Raw genomic sequence first — 6340 nt, 5'->3', positions numbered from 1 at the left:
AACTGTCAGGGGAAGCCCTAGGTTGTGGGAGAAGGATTAGAGTTTATGGCGAATGTTTGCTGCTTTGGGCTGCCTAGTGACTGGACATTCTTCTTCTTTTTTGAGGCAAAGTCTCACTCTCTCGCCCCAAGTAGAGTGCCGTGGCTTCAGCCTAGCTTACTGCAACCTCAGACGCCTGGGCTCCAGCGATCATCCTGCCTCAGCCTCCCTAGTAGCTGGGACTACAGGTGCACACCACCACGCTCAGCTAATTTTTCTATTTTTTGTAGAGAGGGGGTCTTGTTCTTGCTTAGGCTGGTCTCAAACTCCTGACCTCAAGCGATCCTCCCGCCTTGGCCTCCCAGAGTGCTGGGATTACAGGCCTGGGCATTCTTCTTATTCGTCCAGGGATCCCACAGCAGGTGCCAGCTGCCAGCCCCCTACTCAGAAGCAGAAGGTCCAATCAGATCACTGCAGAATCATTTGTGGCTGGGAGTGGAACATCAACAAGGCAACTGCTGTTTTGGGTTCTGAATTTCAGGACCAATATATTTTTTAATCTCTTAAGATGCAGACTGGCTCCAGACTAACCCTCTGGAAGCTGTGGGTGCTGTGGAATAAGCCTTGGTCTGGGGGTCGGTGTACAGAACTGGAGTGAGTCAGTGACTCACCGTCTTACGCAAGACACTTAACCCCCATGAACCTCTGCTTTCCAAAGCGGGGTCAACCGCCCTTATCTCACTCCCAAGGCGGAAGTGCAGAGGGAACAGAGTCTTTTGTAAAGAGCCTTTTTCCGAGGAACAGCCACAAAGGGAAACATTTGCTTTTTTTGGTTAAACCTCCAGATGAATACAGGCAGGCTGGTGGTTCACCTGGGGCCATAACAATGGCGAGCTGCCTCAGTTGACGCACATAGGGGAGGTTAAATAACATAAACGGACACAAAAGAACTCAAAGACAATCTTCAGCTACACTGCATGCTCCTTAATAGTGTCTTCAGGAAATCACTGTGGACAGACACTGAATTTACAGTTCCTTTAACCCAAACACCAATATTGCCATGTAGGGGTCACCGTATTTCTCTTTCAGTACATTAAATGTGTCATCCCACTGCCTTCTGGCTCCCACGGTTTCCAATAAGAAGTTAGCTGCTTAAAATCTTGTTTGGGGTCTCAGCATACAGTAGGTGCTCATTGTAAATGTTTGCTAAATGGATGATAGCTCCAAAGGAGCTGTCAATACTCACGAGCCCTATTGATAGAAATATTATAAAATAAACGTTCACATTTTAATCATTCATGTTTCTTTTAGAATCACTTAGCACTTAAATTTGCAGATCTGGCAATACCAAGTGTTGGCAAGCATATGAACAGCAGAACTCTCATATGCTCTGATGGAGTGCAAACTGGCAGAACCACTTTCAAAACCTATTTGGATGGCTAGGTGGGTGCAGTGGCTCATACCTGTAATCCTAGCACTCTGGGAGGCTGAGGCAGGAGGATCGCTTGAGGTCAGGAATTAGAGACCAGTTTGAGCAAGAGCGAGACTCAGTCTCTACAAAAAAAGAAAACAATTAGCGGGAGTGGTAGCCCATGCCTGTAGTCCCAGCTACTTGGGAGGCTGAGGTGGGAGGATCAGTTGAACCCAGGAGTTCATGGCTGCAGTGAGCTGTGATGAGGCCACTGCACTCCAGCCTGGCTGACAGAGTGAGACCTGGTTTCTCAAAAAAAAAAAAAAAAAAATGAGCAGACGAAGTCATACTGTATGATGAATCCATTGCTATAAAAAGTACAAAAACTAATTTTCGGTGCTGGACGTCAGGAGAGTGGTTGCCCTTGGGTGACCTGCTGCTTGGGAGGGAGCATGAAGCCGGTTGCTGGGGACTGGGTGCACTGTATGGTCAGTCTGGCAAAATGCATCACACTGTGCACCTCTGATATGAGCACTTTTCTGCGTCCAAGCTCTGGACATCTGCAACAATTCAAACAGACTAAAGGGCCAACAACGTGGATTCCACGTGGGTTGCTGGCCCAACCGCAGCAGGCTCTTTCCCTGTCCTATGCTGGGTGTAAAGATAGATTTTTGCAAAGAACTGGCCTGAGTATAACGACTTTTGCCTCCGTGTGTGTGCTGACTCACACCCATGCCTGGAGTACAGCTTGGGTGGCGAGGAGCAACATCAGTCTGGAATCACGAGACCTGAGGTACGATGGGTGACCCTGAGCACGCTCCTTTAAATGCTTCCTGCAGGATTAGGAGCCGGAGGTAAACATTTATACTTTCCTTGCTGCGATGAAGGGAGGCGTGTGTGCAAAGAGCACAAAGTGCTGAGTGATGTTAGCTGCGTCTCCCAGAATGATTTTCTTTGAGGCTCTCAAACCAATGATGCAGCAGCTGGACAGTGGGGAGGCGGGTTTAGGAGGAAGCAGAGAATGTGGGAGGGGGGAGGTATGTCCTCAGGACTGCTGGTCTTTGTGCCAATGGGTAGAACAGCATTGGCAACGCCCTGGGTTTTCGCATTACAAAAATTACACACCGTGTGCTCCAACCTGCTTAACAGAAGGTACAAAAACATGCAAAATGAATCTACTCTTAGGAGCCAGGCTGATGACTTCCTGGTTGGGGGACAGTGAGTGGAAGGGGGGCAAGGAGACTGCTGGGGGGGTCACATTCTGTTTTGACCTGGTGCTGGCTGCACTAGTGTGTGAGATTTTTGAAAATTCATCAGGCTCAGCACTTACCTGAATTTTTCTTTATAGAGTCTCGATGTACAGCTCAGGTCTAAATTTAACTCTGGCCTAAAAGAACTAAACTGAGAGGGATAAACATTAATCCCTGGGACTCTGTCAAGCAAACTCCAAGTCTGGGAATGAAAGGGAGGGAGGGGACTCCACCACATCCTCTGTGCCGCCGTGTTGCCGGCAGATGGCAGTGCTTCTAGAGAAGACGGGAGAGCTCGTGCTTTTCCCACCTTTGGGCTATTTCTGCACAACTGGGGAGGCAAACAGTTGGGCAAAAGTTCTTGGGAGACCCGTGGGCTGGCCCTGTTGAAGGTCAACAGTTGTTTGTCTAGCAGCATGAGAATGATCTTCTGGCGGCCAGGGCCACCAGGTGCAAAGGCGCCTGTCACTAAAGGTGTCTTGGGCCTATGGCGATCCTGCTGCCCCAGTTAGATAGTGAAATCTGGACTAAAGATAAAGCGTAGCTGGCTCTGCAGGACAGGTGCGAGGCTCAGAGGTGAGCCTCAGGTGCCGGGGAGGAGGCTGGTGACACAGAAGGAAACCTGCTCTGCAGAAAGTGAACGTTGCCCAGGAGCAGGTGAGACAAGCAGTTGTACTGCAAGCCCGAAATTGGTATCTTGTGGGCCGGTTGTGGGCTCCTGATCTCAGATACACCCACTAAGGATTCCAGAGCCAATAACATGAATAACACCATCCTATCTCTGTGCAGAGATGCTTGCCTTTACTCTGTTGTTAGATTATGTGTCTGAATTCTTCCAGGGTTGCTATAAGTGTAGCCCTATCCCTGGCCCCTTTTTTGATAACAGCTTTATTAAGGTATAATCTGCATACCATACAATTCACCCATTTAAAATGTACAATTCAATGGCTTTTAGTAAATTTGCAGGTGTGTTCAACCATCATGACAATCCATTTTAGAACATTTTCACCACCCTAAAAATAAAACTTGGGTCCATTACCACTTCCCCCCATTTCCCTGAACTCCCCCACCCCCACTCATCTATTTTCTGGCTTTCTGTCTCTATTCTGAAGATTCCATGGAAACGGAATCACACAATGTATGATCTTCTATGACTGGCCAAGGGTGGCACCACGTTTTCAAGGTTCATCCACACTGTGGCATGTGTCAGTGCTTCATTCCTTTTTGTGGCTGAATAATGTTCCATTGTGTGTATGGACCACTTTCTGTTTATCCATTCATCAACTGTATCGAAGAAAATTGGAGCTGGACAATAGTTAAAGCTGAAAAACAGATTTTATTTAGGACTATTGCAATAAAGACCTCAGTATAGAAACGGGCTCAACTCCGAATACAAGGAAAAGTGGGGATTTATACCCAAGGAGTGGGAGATGAGTGCTGTGGGTGGATGCAAAATTACCAGGAGGGTAGGGTAATTTTTTGCTAAATGGACCTGGGATGAGGAATTTGGTAAGATATGGGGGTGGGGGGCATTCTGGCTAAATCAACTTAACAGGATTCTTGCTAAAACTGGGTGATGCAAAGACAGACACAGAACTCCAAAGGTTGAAGCCTTTAGATTCAGAGGAGGCTGACTAAAGCTTGGCCAAGGAGAGTCTTTGTTGTTTCCACTTTTTGGCTATTATGAATATAAACATTCATGCTATGAATATGAACAAATGCTATGAACATTTGTGTATACCTTTGTGTGTGGCTGTATGTTTTCATTTCTCTTGGGCATATGAAGGAGTAAAACTGCAGGGTCATGTGGTGACCCCATGTTTAACCTTTTGAACAACATGTGCCTTGACATTTGCACATACACTTCAGTCATCTCATTTATTCCTTGATTCCTGCCAACAGCCGGCGGGAGATGACAATTGCATTTCTGTAGGTGAGGGAACTGAGGCTGGAGCACTCAAAGCACAAGAAACAGTAAAAGCTACGACTTGTACTGGGTGCTGGCTGTGTGCCAGGCACCACGAGAAGTGACCTAAATGCATTAAACTATTCCATCCCCACAACATCCCCATGAAACTGGTATCATGTTTATCCTCATTTTGTAGTTAGAAAAATTAAATATTTTGAAGAAAGCCATATAGTGATGTGGCCTAAGACTTGAACCCAGTTCTAGCTGACTAAATTTTAGGCTCTCACTGGCTGTCAACTCCCCCACTACTCAGGGGACTCCAGGGATTCAGCAAATTCTCACCCAGCACCTGGCATGGTAAGGCCTGCCTGTCTTGCCCTACTTGACCTCTACGGCATGGGACACTCTTGGCCACCCTTTTGCCCTCTAACCTCTCTGACCCCAGTCTTAGTCTCCATGGGCTTTCCCTCTGGATCCAGCGTAGAGCCCCTTCCCTTCCCAATGGGTCCTCCTGCCTCAAATTTCCATCCCCTCCACACTGCCAAAATTTGTCCAAAACATGAATTCAGTTACTTTGCTCAGCTCAAAAGTCTCAATGTTCCCCATCATGTACCAAACAGGATAAATTCTAAATTGCAGACACTGGCCTATAAGACCCTCAACTTTCCTTGCCCTCCCTGCTCCTACTACATATCCTATCATCCAGCCAGTAGAACTGCTTGTATTTTCCCAGAGATTCTTTGCAACTTTGCATAAGCAGCTCCTGCTGTGTGGCATGCCCTTGACCACTTTCACCTGGGGAACTTCTACACATCCTTCAAAGTCCCAGCTTAGATGTCCTTCTCTTAAGCCTTCCTTAAGTACTCCCTCCCCTGAACTCTCAAAAGCACTGTCTTGCCATCTTCAACATAAGCTATTATTAATATATTAGTCTCCCTAGCTGTGTGCACTTTGAGAACAGAGATTGGGCTTTATACCATTTCGTCTATTTCCAGGCCTACAACAAGACATTGCTTGGTCGAATGAGTAAAAGAATAAACGTTTAGATCTCTGCTGTCCAGTATGGTATCCACAAGCCACAGGTGGCTACTGGGCCCTTGAACTGTAGTTGGTCACATTCAGATGTGCTGTAAGTATAAAATACACACTGGATGTCAAAGACTTTGTGTGGAGGGAAGTAAAATATATCAGTAACTTTTTATATTAACTAAATGTTGACACAATATTTTGCACATATTGGGGCAAATTATATTACTAAAAATAATTTCACCTGTCCCTTTTTGCAATTTTTAACGTGGTTAGTACGAAATTTTTAAATCACTTATGCGTTGGTCTCCCAACTTCTTAATTGCCTCTGTTGCTCTAAACCGTGCTCCACACTGTAGTCAGGAAGGTCCTTTAAAATGCCAAGCCCATCATACAAGCCCTACTAGGCCCAACAGGATTTGGATCCAGCCTGTCCCTCCGCATCTCCCCCTGCTTTCTCGCCCCTCTGCCCCCGCCTCGCCACCACCTCCTTAGAGAGGCACCACCGCGTGATTCTGTTGGGGCATCCCGCCGCTTTCCTTCTCGACCCTGGGCATTCCGTGATTTACTTGTTCTTTGTCCGTCAGAACGGAAGCCCTGAGCAAAGGGGCAGAAACTGGCTGCGGGGTTCGCAGCTTCCCGCACGGCGCCTAAACCCAGCGAACAGTCGTGGAATAAAGAACGGACGCGCGCGGGAGGCAGCAGGGCGCGCCTGCCTTCGCCCGAAGCCCTGGAGCCGGCGCGGCAGCGAGCAAGCCCTCGCAG

Source organism: Lemur catta, chromosome 2 (assembly GCF_020740605.2).
Source record: "Lemur catta isolate mLemCat1 chromosome 2, mLemCat1.pri, whole genome shotgun sequence".
NCBI lineage: Eukaryota > Metazoa > Chordata > Mammalia > Primates > Lemuridae > Lemur > Lemur catta.
Note: the sequence above shows the minus strand (reverse complement) of the source record.